The 16,019-nt window shown below is 35.9% G+C and overlaps 1 protein-coding gene across 1 annotated transcript in view; it reads right to left on the reverse strand.

Annotated features, from left to right (window-relative positions):
• Positions 1–16,019, reverse strand: part of CADM2 (cell adhesion molecule 2) — a 344,109-nt gene that overhangs the window by 158,407 nt on the left and 169,683 nt on the right. The gene's annotated exons all lie outside the window — the stretch shown is intronic.

A 16,019-nucleotide genomic window follows, 5' to 3' on the forward strand; every position in this document is an offset into this window, starting at 1 on the left:
GCTCACTAATTTTAGTTTAGGTTTTATCTCACTTGTCTATACTAATCTGGTTATTATTCTATATTTGATAACATCTACTGAGCATACTAATCAGTGATTGTTGTATTTACCCAAATCCTTCTAGAACAAAATAAATTGTAAGACTTACTTTCCATCACAAACACTGGATGAGGTCAATTTCTGCTTGATGGCTCAGGAGCCACATTTAAATATTTATTAAGATTTAATATTTTAGAACACTAATAACAATTTTGCTCAGTCCAAGAAAATAGTCAGTAAGGAGTATAGTCATTTGTCTTTAAACATTATTGAGGTAAAATCTTAGATCACTTTCACCCAAATGATGGATTAAGTCTATATTTAATTCTCCTCAGTCTTCTGTGACTTGGCTGAATACTAACATCTGGATTATCCAGTCCAGGAGAAATCCAATAAAGACGAGAGTTGCTGACTTTAAAAATTATTAAGGTATCATCTGAGACCATTTTAACTCAAGTGATTCATTCACTCTGTATATAAAATCCTTGAGCTCTTACCATGTGTTTTACATCATACTAAATTCTCTATAAAAGTTAAATGAGGAAAAAAGATCCAAGTCTAGGAAGGGAGACAGATATGTTGATATATTATCTAAATATTTTTTTAAATGTTTCTTCTTAGCAGGTTTTAGGTACTTTTCCATTTTTTTTAAAGATTTTTATTTATTTATCTTTAGAGGGGAAGGGAAGGAGAAAGGGAGAGAAACATCAATGTATGGTTGCCTTTCGCGCGTCCCCTGCTGGGAACTGGCCTGCAGGGAACTGGCCTGTAGGGAACTGGCCTGCAACCCAGACAGGTGCCCTGACTGGGAATTGAACTGCAATTGTGTGGTTCGCAGGCCCGCGCTCAATCGACTGAGCTACACCAGCCAGGGCCTCATATATTATCTAAATATTTTAAAAGAGACTATTGGTATGTTAAAAATACCAAAGAGGATAACAATTTAAATATTAAATTGTACAATAAGAGTTACGTATCAGGTCTCCTCTCTGATTCTCACTCCATCAGATATCTCTTTTTAGAAAGGAGCATGGGATGTCAACTAAAAGAACAATGGTCACTCAAAAAATTAATTAATATTCTGGCCAAGATGGAGGCATAGGTGGAAATACTGAGCCTCTTTACACAAAGATTTAGAAACAAAAACACAACCAAAACAGACAGAAAAATTGAACTGTACTTAAGTAGGACAACAACTAACCATTCATCCAGACCCATAAGAAGAGGGGTGGAGTCCACAGCCAGCAGAGAAGGGTCCCAGTGGTTAACGAACCCAGGCTAGTGCAGAAAGAAAATCCAGTAAGGCTCTCAAGGAGGCTGGCTAACGGTGAACACACATTCCCACATAGATAAACCGGGCAAAAAAACAGGCAGTGAGACAGACTGTGCAACCCAGGTATGCAGCAATGGAAAATAAAGCCTAAAAGTACCAACTGGAAAAACTTTTAGGGGTTGAGGTGATGGGAGAGGCTCCCAGCCTCACAGGAGAGTTAATTGGAGAAACCCAGCAGGTCGTAGAACGTATGCAAGCCCACACACCTGGTAACCAGCACCAGAAGGACCTAATTTGTTTGTAGGAAGCGGCAGAGGGGAGCGAAACTAGAGAGAGTGGAACAATATTCATAACTCCCTCTCTGACCCTGCCCCCATGTACAGGGTCACAACCCAGCAACTTGGGTTGCCCCTCCCTGGTGAACACCTAAGGCTCTGCCCCTCACATATAACAGGTGTGAACAGACCAAAACATTATTACTCAAGCAGAAGAACAGCTCAAAACCCCCAAGCCAATACTTATAAGTGACCAAGAGATAGTCAACCTATCAGATGCACAGTTCAAAACACCGGTGATCAGGATGCTCACAGAACTGGTTGATTTTGGTCACAAATTAGATGAAAAAACGAAGGCTACACTGAGTTAAATGAAGCAAAATGCACAGGGAACCAATAGTAATGGAAAGAAAACTGAGACTAAAATCAACCGAGTGGACCAGAAGGAAGAGAGAAACAACCAAACAGAAAAGAATAAAGAAACAAGAATTCAAAAAAATGAGGAGAGGCTTAGGAACCTCCAGGACATCTTTAAATGTTCCAACATCCAAATTATAGGGGTACCAGAAGGGGAAGAGTAAGAGTAACAAGTGGAAAACTTATTTGAACAAATAATAAAGAAGAACTTCCCCAATCTGTCAAAGGAAATAGACTTCCAGGAAGTCCAGGAAGCTCAGAGAGTCCCAAAGAAGGTGGACCCAAGGAGGAACACACCAAGGCACATCATAATTACATTAGCCAAGATTAAAATGAAGGAGAGAATCCTAGAAGCAGCAAGAGATAAGGGGACAGTCACCAGAAAGGAGTTCCCATCAGACTCACTGGATTTCTCAAAAGAGATCTTACAGGCAAGAAGGGGCTGGAAAGAGGTATTTCAAATCATGAAATCCAAAGACCTACAACCAAGGTTGCTCTATCCAGCAAAGCTTTCATTTAGAATAAAAAAACAGATAAAGTGCTTCTCCAATAAGATCAAACTCAAGGAGTTCATCATCACCAAGCCCTTATTATATGAAAGGTTAAAGGGACTTATCTAAGAAAAAAGAAGATAGAAAATATGAACAGTGAAAGGACAGCAAACTCACAGTTATTAACAACCACACCTGAAACAAAAGCAAACTAAGAGGACAGCTAGATCAGGAGTGGAGCCACAGAAATGGAGATCACATGGAGGGTTAGCAACAGGGGAGTGGGAAGAGGAGAAAGGGAGAGAAGGTACAGAGAATAAGTAGCATAAATGATAGGTAGAATATAGACAGGGGGAGGGCAAGAATTGTATGGGGAATGTAGCAACTAAAGAACTTTTGACACATGGGCATGAACTAAAGGGGGGGAATGTGGGGAGAGGGGTGTTCAGGATAGAGGGGAATGAAGGGGGGTAAATGGGACAACTGTAATGGCATAATCAATAAAATATATTTAAAAAATTAATTAATAATTGTGACAATCCAAGAAGGGATTAGCTTGTCCTCAAGAAAATCTTCTATATTTTATTATGACTTTTTTGAATAATCAGAAGCAATATGAATATTACTTGTTATCTCTGTGTTACTAATAAACTAAAAAAGCAGAATTTCAGTTTCGACAAGGCTTTCCTTTTACTGTCACACACAGCTGATTCATGATGTGTAAAGGTATATCCTGCATGGTTTGTGGAATTTATCTTGGACACTTTCAGCTTAGTGTACACTTTATAAATTATTCATAAACATAAATTCTCCAAAAAGGTATGGAAGAGAATAAATAGCAGGATTTTTTGGTACGTAGGTACTTTATATATACCATATATATAATATAAGGTATATACATACATACATATAAGATATTTATAGATATATAAGTATACATAAGGTATTTATATGGTACATATATCTTCTTTGGTACAAGAAAACAGAGTCTACCTGTACTCCCCTGGAATCATGCTTTAAAAACAGGATTAATTGTACTTCAAAAGAAGCAGGTCATGCTCCCAGCTCAAGAGGGACATCATAAAGATTTTGCTCAGAGGAAAAGGCAGGCCATAATGAGAGGGTTCTGAAACTCTCTCTAGAGTAACTGACTGTTTAGAACAGAATGTGGAGAAGCTCAAGCCCAAGGCCTTCTTGAAGTCTATGAAGATTTGATGGTAAATGAGTAAAAAGATAGTGGCAGCTCCATCAGAGCGATAGAGTAATCCAGAGGCCAGCTAGTTTATGAGAGAAAAGCAGAGAAATAAATAGCAAGAAAAAGCCTTACTGAAGTCAAAGAAAACCCTTAAAACTGGGATCAAAAAGAAAAAAAAAACTCTAAGAAAGCATTCTAAATTTTACTGGACCAGCTAGGAAAGAATTTATGCACAGGATATTGTTGATAACAATGGAGAAATCACCTCACAAGTACAGGAGGGGAGCACCTATGCATAATACCAACAGTGCTAGGTAGCTTAACAGAGACCTCAGGGAAAGAGACAGTCAAGGAGAGCCCCACAAAAACCATTCTCATTCCCAGAGTGACTATCCACATGTACAAGGCTGTGCCCTTTGAGTAACATCACAGGCTTTGCACTGCAGTGAATATAGTCCATCTAAGCCATCAAACAAATACATAAGCGACAACAAGCTGTAGGGTGAGAGCAGCATCTATAATTGCTCAATATATTATCTAAGTGTCCTGCTTTCAACAAACACATGCAAAAGAAAAATAGCAGTGTGACTCCTACAGAGTAAAAAAGAAAAAAAAAGCAAACATTAGAAACTGCTGGTAAGAAGGCCCAAAAGATGAGCTTAACAGAAGAATACTTCAAATAGTTCATTTTAAATACATTCAGATAACTAAAGCAAACCACCGTGTTTGAAGATGTAAAACAAAACAATTGTGAACATAAAAAAGGTGAACTTATAAAACAGACTAAATAAAATCCTGGAGTTGAAGATGCAGTAAGTGAAATAAAAAATTTAGTTGAGGACTCAAAAAAATTACAGATCAGAAGAGATCAAGTACTCTGAAGAAAGAAGGAAAAAAAATTAATAAGGGACTCCATTAAACACAACAACACTTCTGCTATGAAGAAAGAAAGAAGAAAATAAGTAGAAAAAAGTAGAGAGAAGAGAAAAGAGGAGAAAAATTTTAATGAAAATACTGATCTAAATCTACTTAATTTGATGAAAAATATTAACCTACACAACCAAAACATTCAATGCATTCTAAAACATTTCAATACAGAAAGATCTACATCCAGACATATAATAACAAAAAGTCAAAAGACAAAGAAAAATATCAATCTTGAAAGCAGAAAAATGACTTTCACAAAGGAACTCCAAAATATTAACTACCTTACTTCCTATCAGAAACTATTAGAGACCAGAAAATAAAATGTGAAATGATAGATGGAAATTAATGTATCAAAAACATTATGTGTCAATCCATTAGAAAGATGTAATAATTAAAAATATATGAACATCTAAAACAGAGCACCCAAAGAACATAAGGAAAAAACAAATGACCCAGTAAGACCTTTTCTAGGTACATATCCAACAGAAATGAAACCATACTTCTACACAAAAACTTGCTTCTAAATTTTCATAGCAGATTTATTCATAATAGCCAAAATGTATAAAAATCCAAATCTCCATCAACTAATGAATGGGTAAATAACATATAATATATGCATATAAAGGAATATGAAATGAAAATGTTCAATGAAAAAATAATGAAATACTCATATATGTTATGATATAGATGAACCTTGAACACATTCTGCTGAGAAGGTAGTCACAATATGGTATAATTTCATTTATATAAAATGTTTATAATGGGCAAATTTATACACATAGGAAGTAGATTAGTGATTTCTAGAGATGGGAAGAGGAGGTTGGGGGAAAATAGAGTGATTACTAATAGGAATGGCATTTCTTTAGGGTGATGTAAATGTAAAACTGATTGTGATGAGTTATATAAACTGTGAAATTACTGAAAACCAATGAATTGCAAATTTTAGCTAAATTGATAGTATATTAATTATCTCTCAATAAAGCTGTAATATAAAATATAAATAAAAGTGGCTAATCTCCTGAATTATTGAGTGAAGACAAATTTAACACTGGTCACTCTCTGAAAGATAAAGGTTATATGTATTACCACTTGCAAGAAACAGAGTATTTAGTATTCCAGCTACTAAATAAAAGAGGCAATGCACTTACTACTTTATTATCCAACATTAATGTACACTACTAGAGAATAATCTCAGTAAAATAATCTATCTAGAATTTCCCAATGTCAATAGAAATAGGAGAAAGGTTACCCATGCATTTAAATACTGCTACACTAAAATGTCAATCAGGCCACAATACTGTGAAAAACTATTGGAATCTAATGACCCTTCTTAATCCAAGAAAGTAAAGGATCATTTTTAGAAAGATGTAATCCATAGATTTTATAAAATAACCTCCTGGGTCCAAAGAATATCATTAAACAAAGTTGATCAGAACAGGATGTTCTCTCCCCAGATTTCACAAAAAACATTAAAAATTGCATTTCCAGGAAAAATCTAAAGCTAAAGAATGAGAGAGACTTCTTTCATAGTCATGAGGAAACCGTAAAGGATCCTTAGGAAATAACCTGAAGAGAATTTGAGCAGCAATAGAATCCCTCCTTTAGTAGAGATTAGAGCCAAAAAACTAGCAGCTTTCAATATTTATCTTATTATAATCTCAAGACTGCTTATAGACTGATGTGTCCTGGATTACTGAGGTATGTAGTTCTTAAAAATTAAATAAAAAACATAAATTAAAAAAACAAACTTAAAAAAGCTTTTGTTGACAGAATGCTTATTCTTGATAATAAGTGAAATCCATTAAATGACTGTATTTTTCTAAGCTCATTATACACATGCTAGAACTTTTCTTTCCCTCCCCATGATGTATATGAACCCATGACAGCACTGAAATTCTGTAGCTAAGTAAAAAATTTCTAACTTTAAAACTAGCAAAATTGTTCATCTACAGTATTCTGTTAAAGTGAGTAGAGACACATTTCACCCTCATTTTCATTCATCCTTTAAAATCTATTATTTCATCTCAAAACCAGCAAGCAAAACAAATTAAGTATTGCCATTGAAATAAAAGTATCATTCCTCTACATTTCAAAGACAAAGACAAAATAGTCTTCTCTTTCCAGCCTAGAGAGAGTAATAGAGACAGATTTACCTTTCACCTAAAAACAAACATTTTCAAGATAATGAACCAATGGAAAGTGATCCCTGAGAGGTGGAAAATGAATGAAGTAAATGTGAAAATGTGCTCCTGCTTAATGTGTTGAGAGATTTTCAAGCTGGGTCCCTGGAGGAAAACTCATGTAGACCTGGACAGCCTGCCTGAGGTAAGGAGATGAAGCTGGGCGTGTGAGAAGGCCAATGTAGCTCAAGTTTGCTAGGGCATAATATCAAAAGGAGAGAGCTGCACAAATTCAAGACTCGCATATCTTCAGTGTCCCTTCCAGTAACAGAAAAGTAAGTAAAACCAGTGCATCTGAGAGAGAAGGCTGAGGCTGGGACAAGAACCACCTAAAAGGATTAGAGGAAATAGTACATGATGTCCACACATATTGGTAATAGTGCTTGTTCCAACCAACCTGACTGGCGTACTGAGCATTCAGAAGGATTTTACCTCAGTAATGACAAAAATTTTTTCTTAGAATAAATGCTGTTCTGGTCTCACCTTAAGAAATTTAAAAGGAACTCTGAAAGAATTAAATTCTTTCTAAATAACTTAACCAGAACAAAGCTTAAGAATACTTATAGAAATATGAGAATATTTAGCACCTAAAAGGTAAAATTCAGAATGTTTAGGTCTAATAAAAAACTATTATGTATTCAAAGCAGAAAAATGCTATCTATAAGATCAATTAGTCTATCAAAACTAACCTAGAAATAATGCAGCTGATAGAAATAAAAAACAAGGACATTAAAAATATAAAACAATTTAAAACTTATTCAACACCAAAAATTATAAAACTTTGGGAAGTCTTAGTGATTTTGAGCTAGGGCAAAAACATCTTACATATAATACCAAAACATAGCTTGTAAAAGTAAAATAATAATAATAATAATAATAATAATAATAATAATAAACAATAATAATAACTTAACCCAAAAGTCTATTAAATAGATAAATGAATGATGGTATAGATTTATACAATAAAATGCTAATCAGTGATAAATAGAGCTATCTTATACAAGAAGCAACAGGATGAATCTCAAAATATTTGGGTCAAGAGAAATAAATCAGAATAATAAGAGTACATACTATGTGACAATATTTATATAAAATTATAAAAATATAATTTTATATACACTTATAAACATATATCAAACTGAACACTTCAAATGTGTTTAGATTGTTTTTGTCTATTACATCTTAATAAAGCTGTTTCTTTTAAATAAGAAAATTTTAAAAGTTTCTCAAAGATTTTTGGTGGTTATTTGCCTGTATAAATCATTTATACCAATGTGCAATGATTGCTTTATCTCTGTCCATAAGATATCATAGTGTGGCCTGGAGAGTCTTGGGGTGATACACTGAAGAGCATTCAGAAAACTCCCAGTTTTATATACATACACACAGGTGTTATTAATGCTATTTCTTTTTTTTCCATTTAATACAGTGCCTAGCACAGTGCAGATTTAAATGGAAAGAACGCTTTCAAAGAAAAAAATTATTGATGCATGGTATACACTATAAGTTTAAATACTAATACTATAGTTTCTCTTCAAATTGTATAAATCTTTTGCCTTTCAAATACTAACACTAATACTTCCAGTTAATCTTTGTCCTACTTGATATAGGAACTTTGAATTCAGTGAACCCAAATCTTTCTTTTTCATTTTCTTTTATATTAGCTTCAGATATTCAAAATCTCTGTATTACAAGTTAATATTTTACTCAATCAAATTAAAATTTTATACAACCTATATTAAGTCTTAGGCCAAAACTAGATTTTCAATACTAAATGCAGTATTCAAATTAAAGTTATAATCTACCATTTCTCAAATTAGACTCTGTGAAGTTCAATAGGAACATATATGAAGCAAAAATAACAACGAAAATATGAACAAGTAAAACAGTATTTTCTTCAAGGTACTCGCATTTGGAATATAAACCTATAAACAGATCTAACAGTCATGGTAATAAATATACGAGCTGGTTAAGATTTTATATTTTAAAAAAACAAACATTAGCCCTACTTTGTGGGAGAGGTGAAGGTTTAACAGTTCAGTAATGAAATTAGGCACTCAATAAATATTTTAAATGAATAATACCTCTTAAATAATTAATGGAATTTATCCTATGGGTTTGGCTAAAAATAGGTAGTAGAGCATTCTAAAGAAAGGGACTTCCTGTATCCATGTCAAGTAGAAGCATGTGATTGGTTGAAGTTACTATGAAACATTCTGTGTGATAGAGACACAAAAAATAAACAGGAGTGCAGGGGCCAAATAGTCAGGTAAGATCTTTATCTAGGTAAGCTGTTTAGAATTTATTCTCTAGGTAATGGTAAGACTTCATTTTTCTTCAGTTACCTTTAAATAGTAGAATGAAATTAACAGTTAGTTTCATTGCGAATGAAAATTGCAAATTCATCTAACTGATGACTAACTGTTTTTTTTCTACCCCCTCACATCAAGTGTGAGGGCTGGTTGCCAGTAAGAGCCAAGCACGTGGCCAGAGGATTAGAACTTTCAGGGCCACAACCTGACTTCCCAGGAAAGGAAAAGGGCTTGGAGTTGAATCAGTGACCCATGTTGATGGCTTAGTCAATTATGACTATGAAATGAGGCCTCAGATAACCACAAAACAACGGCTTTAGGACCTTTTGCAGAGAGCCCCCACACTGCAGAACCAAAATTATTGCTGGTGTGGGGAAGCCTCCATGCACACATTAGGTCTGGGTCCAGGAATGCTTTCCACTAGCCCTGCACCTAGAAGGACGTATGCGAGGTGCATGAATGCACTATCCGGAGCTTTCTCATAGACCAAAGAAATCAGATTTTAAGCTTATTCTGCAGGTTAGAGCTTTCCATCAGAAGTGCTTAAGCAGAAAAAGTAAGCTAAACATAAGATACGAAACAGTAAATGACATACTAGAAAACACAGGTACTAAACTTGTGGACCCTGGTCTTAGAGATGTAATAAATTTGACCCCAAAGGCAAGAGAAGTAAAGGCAAAAATAAATGAATGGGATTATATCAAACTAAAAAGTTTCCATATGGCAAAAGAAACTACAAACTAAACTAAAAGGTAACCAACCAAATAGGAGAAGATATTTGCAAGCAACAGCTCTGACAAGGTATTAATATAAAAAACACATGAAGTACTTATATAATTCACCATATAAACAAACAATCCATACAAAAAATGCTAGAAAACCTGAACAGAGGCCTTTCCCAATAAGATATATAGATGGCCTACATTTGTATTAAAATATGCTCAATTTACCAGCATTTTTTGATAATTTACTGGTAATTTAACAGCTATTAGGGAAACGCAAATTCTAACTACAATGAGATACAACTCACACATGTTAGAATTGTATTATCAAGATGAGTGATTACAGATATTGTCACTTCCTCTCCTTCCCCACTTAGAGAGGTTGTGGGAAAAAAAGGAACCCTCATTCACTGCTGGTGGGAAAGTAAACTGGTACAGCTGTTAGGTAGTAGCTAGGAATGAGTTTCCAGAGGGGAAATAAAACAGGGCCCTTGCCATTATAATCAAACAAAGAACTTAATAAAGGAGGCTAGAAACAAAAGGGAGACACGTCTCACCAATTAACTCAGCAGTCCTGAGCTGGCCTTGATAAGACTGCCAGGTGTTCTGAATATGACAAGCAAAGATAGAGCAGGAGGAGGAGAGTCCTCGAGACTCTCTACTGGGACAGGAAGCCTCTGCAACAACTTCACTGACTAGACAGAAAGCCTTTATTAACGAAGAAAGCAAGCTTTTGTATTAATCCCAAGGTGAAGGGGGAGCAGTGGGGCTACCCAGAAGCTAGCTAACGTGTATAGCCCCAGAACCCAAATAGTCAGTGCACCTGGATTAGCCAAGTGCCTGCATAATCCAACTGCCTGCTTACAGCATTTTTGCGTGTGTGTTTCAGAAATAAACTTGCTACCTCATTTCTATAAAAAATGTTTGCTCTCACTTGAATTTGTCTCCTGCGAGCAATGCAAGAAACTAGGAACAAGTTCGGATATGGGGTGGGGGTCCCTGACTCAGGTCTCTCCCAGGTAACACAGCCACTATGAAAAATAGTATGGAGGTTCCTTAAAAAAATTAAGAATAGGGCTGCCATATGACCCAGCAACTTCTTTTTCTGGGCATATACCCCCCAAATTTGAAAGCACTTATTCACAAAAATATACACATACTTATAGTCATTGCAGCACTATTTATGATGGCCAGGACATGGAAACAAGTGAAGCGTCCTTCAATAGATGATTGGGTAAAGAAGGTGTGGTGTATATGGTATATATATGCAACAGAATATGATTAAGCCATAAGAAAAGATGACATACTGCCATTTGTGAAAGCATGAATGGACCTTAAGAATATCATGCCAAATGAAATAAGTCAGAAAAAGCTAAGAACCATATGATCTCACTCATATGTGGAATCTAAAATTCAAATTTACAGGCACAGACAACAGTATGGTGTTTATCGGAGGGAAAGGGGTGAAGAATTGTGAAGAGTGAAGAGGATCAAGTATTGGTGGTAGAAGATGATTTGACTCTGAACGGTGAGCAGACAATGCAATGTACAGAGCACACATCATAGAAGTGTACACCTGAAACCATCTAACCTTACTAACCATTGTCACCCCCTAAATGTAATTAAAAAAGAAAAGATAAAGTTCCGTGATCAGATTCTTGCCACAGTAAGTTAAATCTGGAAGTCGTGTAGGGAGTTTATTCAGGAAAGAGCTACGCTGGTCCAGGTGAGCCAGAGCAAACATATCCTGAAAGCAGATTTGAATGGCAGAATATAAAATGAAGTTATATAATAACCTGAAAGTTTAACTCTGCATAGCTAGATATCTAACTTTTGTCTTGGGGGCTTATATTTCTCTAAATTTTATCCAATGAAATGAATGTATTAGAAGATCTGAAACAAAGGTCCCGATTAAAGATAAATTGCAGGTAAATCCAATATGGGGAATGATAAATACAGAAAGCGTAAATAAAAGAGAAAAGAAATTAAATAACTATATGGATTATAAACCAAAGTAGTATAGGCAATCTTATCTGTTGGGCTATATGCCTATTAGTAAGAATCATTTTAAATCTGAGATAATATAATCATAAATTAAAATAATCACAATGGCTTGTATAAACCTTTCTCCTAGAAGGTCACTTTGAGAATATGACATTGCTATGCATATAGGGAACACTTTTAACAATCATCAGAAATAATTCTTATACTTAGGTTTTAATATATATATGATATCAAGTTCAAGATACCTGGATGCGGGGTATAAAATACCATTACTAACCTTCCTTGTCATCTCCCCTATAAACTTATGTAGCCCTTAAGAGAAGGTATGTGTGAATACTACACAGCAGAAAGAAAGGATCTCTTGCTCTTTTCAACAGCATGAATGGAACTGGAGAGCATTATGCTAAATGAATTAAGCCAGGTGGTGAAAGACAAATACCATAAGATCTCACCTGTAAGTGGAACCTAATCAACAAAACAAACAAGCAAGCAATGTATAACCAGAGATACTGAAATAAAGAACAAACTGACAGTAACCAGAGGGTAAGTGGGAGAGGGAAAATGGGGGAAAAGAGGGGAGGGGCCATCAAGGAACATGTGTAAAGGAGCCATGGACAGAACCAAAGGAGGGAAGGATTGAGGGTGGGGATGGGTGGGGTGGGAGGACATGGAGGGGTAAAAGTGGAGACAGCTGTACTTAAATAACAATAAGTAATAAATATTGAAAATGAATGTATGTGTAAACACACGTCTACATGTCTACAGGCATATATCATTTTATTGTGCTTTGCTTTATTGTTCTTTGCAGGTATTGTGGTTTCTACAAATTTAAGGTTTGTGGCAACCCTGCATGGACCAAGTCTATCCACACAATTTTCCCAACATCATTTACTCAATTTGTGTCTCTATGTCACATTTAGTGAAGAACTTAATAAATAAACTTTAGTTTATGTTCTGACGGCTCCAACAGCCAGCTACTCCTCCTTCTCTCCTTCTCTCCTTGAGCCTCCTTATTCCATGAGACACAGCAATACTGAAATGAGACCAGTTAATAATGCTGCAATGGCCTCTAAGTGCACAAGTAAAATGAAATGTTGTATAACCCTCACTTCTCAAAAGCTAGAAGTAACTAAGTTAAATAAGAAATGCAAGTCAAAACTGAGATGGGTGAAAAAGCTAGGTTTACTGCATCAAAGAGTGCACCAAGCTGTAAATGCAAAGGAAAAGTTCTTGAGGAAATTAAAAAAGCTACTCCAGCGACCACATGAATGATAAGAAAACAAAACAGCTTTATTGCTGATATGGAGATAGGTTTAGTGGTCTGGATAAAAGATCAAACCCGCCACATTTCCTTAAGTTAAAGTCTAATCCAGGACAAGACCCTAACTCTTTTCAATTCTATGAAGGCTGAGACAGGTGATAACATTGAAGAAGAAAAGCTCAAATGGATGGCTCATGAGGTTTGAGAAAATAGCCAATATCCATTACGTAAAAGTGAGAGTTGAAGCAGCAAGTGCTGATATAGAAGTTGAGGCAAGTTATCGAGAAGATCTAGCTTAGATCATCAAAGAAGATGGCTACACTAAAAACAGATTTTCATTGTTGACAAAATAGCCTCATATTGGAAAATTTTTACAGATAGAAGTCAATGCCTGCCTTCAATGCTTCAAAGGACTTGATGACTCCCTTGTTAGGGGCTAATGCAGCTGTTGACTTTAAGGCGAAGCCAATGCTCATTTATCACTTAAAAAATCTTAGGCCCTTAAGAATTATGCTAAATGTACTGTCTGTGCTCTATAAATAGAACAACAAAGTCTGGATGACAGCACATCTGTTTATGATATGCTTTACTAAATATATTAAGCCCACTGTTAAAACATACTGCTCAGGAAAAAAAATTCCTAAAAATCATGGCTGCTTGTTGACAATGCACCTGGTCACCCAAGAACTTTGATGGATATATATGAAATTCATGCTGCTAACTGAACAATAAGGTATTGCAACCCATGGACCAAAGAATAATTTTAACTTTCAAATCTTATCATTTAAAAAATACATTTTGTAGAGCTACAGCTTCCATAGATATTGATTCCTCTGATGGATCTTGGAAAACTCAGTTAAAAAGCTTCTGGAAAATATTCACCATTCTAGATGCTATTAAGAACATTTATGATTCATAGGAAGATGTCAAAATACCAACATTGACAATAATTTGGAAGTTGATTACAACCCTCATGGATTAATTTGAGGGGTTTAAGACTTCAGTGGAGGAAGTAACTGTGGATATAGTGCAAATAGCAAGAGAGTGCAAATAGCAAATAGCAGTAGAATCAAAGTGAAACCTGAAGATGTGACTGAATTGCTGCAATCTCCTGAAAAAAAAAAAAAAACCTCAATGGATGGGAAGTTGCTTTTTATGGATGAGCAAAGAAAGTGTTTTTCTGAAATAGAATTTACTCCTGATGAAGATGCTGTGACAATTGTTGAAATGACAACAAAGGTTTTAGAAATTACATAAACTTACATGATAAAACAGCAGCAGATTTTGAGAAGATTGATTCCAATTTTGAAAAAAGTTCTACTGTGTGTAAATACTATCAAAATAACACCACATGCTACAGAGAAATTGTTTGTGAAAGGAAAAGTCAACTGGTGCAGAAAAGATCACTGTTGTCCTATTTTAAGAAATTACCATAGCCGCTCAATCTTCAGCAACCACCCCATCAAGCCATCAAGAATGAGGCAGTACTTTCCACCAGCAAAAAGATGACAACTTACTGAAGGCTTAGATGATGACTAGCATTTTTTAGAGATAAAGAATGTGTTAATAAAATATATATGTTTTTTCTTGGATATGATATTATTGCACACTTAATAGTCTACAGTCTAATGTAAACATAACTTTTATATGCACTGGGAAACAAAATGTGTGACTTGGTTTATTGTGATATTAGCTTTGTTGTAGTCTGGATCCGAACCCACAATGTCTCTGAGTTATGTCTGTCTTGTGCATTTTTGCTGAGATGAGTACACTGTATTTGCCCTCTGTGAGATTTACTAGGATACAGGCTTATTGGTATTTAGTCGACATTATTGTACAAACTTTGTAATGTCAGAAACCAACAAATTTAAAAAATAATTCAGGAAATTTCTCTGTCTATAATCAAAATACTATAGATGAGTTCTGAGATAATATCTAACTTATAGTTGGTGTTTGCTATTGCCAGTCACAAATCTAGGTGTTTTTATAATATTAACTCATGTTTTGTAATATATTGATTCATTTATTTCTCCAACTTTTCCATGAGTTATATATTATTTCAGACTTGTTTTATGTTGTAGACCGCTCTGTCTGATTTTAGGAATTGTATCTCTACCCCTTGTGGCTAAGGGCGGGCAAGGGACAATCTTTGGAATGCCAGCCACAGGAGACAAAGCTTGTCTCTGGTAGCAAACACTGCCTCAGTTTCCTCTCCCTGCCCCCAGAGCTTGGTGGGAAGTCAATGAGGGGTAAGACCCCCTCACAGCAGGGGGGTGGGCAACCTAAGCCAGACTCAATCACTTGGGAGGCCTTCATGGAAGGACTCAGTGGGCTGCAACAAAGAGCAATGGACTCTGGCCCCCACCCCAGCTTTAACAAAGCCCGAGTCCCCATGTCCTCTGGGAGAAGCTCTTCCTGGCTCTAATCCCCTTAGGCCTGAATACCTGATGGGGAGGGGTGCAGCTCCTTGCCTTGCTAGAGTGTATCCTGGGGAAAAATCTGGCATCACAAAGATTTGCTGATAAACCTGTGAAATCTGCTATGCTAAGAGTGCTTTCATTCGTATGATAAGGGTCCGAGAGGAAATGAGTATGTTTCCCAAAGTTTCTGCAACTCTCTTCCTGACAGACACTGACTCAGACTCTGTAGCCCTCAGATCTCTTTGAAATGTATTCTACTATTTGATCTTTGCCACCCTGTATTTCTGTGTATTACAACCCAATAAAAGGCTATGGAGGAGGGGGCTCGGGGCCTTTTTCTCCTCGGAGAAACTGGCCACAGCCCACTCCTCCTTCCCAAACAGATCTTATCTTGTCTAGGCCATATTTGCTCATTTGTGTCCATGGCACGGTGGGGGGGGGGGGCCGGCAAAGAAGTCACCTCACAGTTTTACATAAGAGGAAATGGGGCACACATCTTATGT

The sequence above is a fragment of the Artibeus jamaicensis genome, unplaced genomic scaffold (assembly GCF_021234435.1).
Source record: "Artibeus jamaicensis isolate MK-2021 breed Jamaican fruit bat unplaced genomic scaffold, CSHL_Jam_final contig_466, whole genome shotgun sequence".
In the NCBI taxonomy this organism is placed as follows: domain Eukaryota; kingdom Metazoa; phylum Chordata; class Mammalia; order Chiroptera; family Phyllostomidae; genus Artibeus; species Artibeus jamaicensis.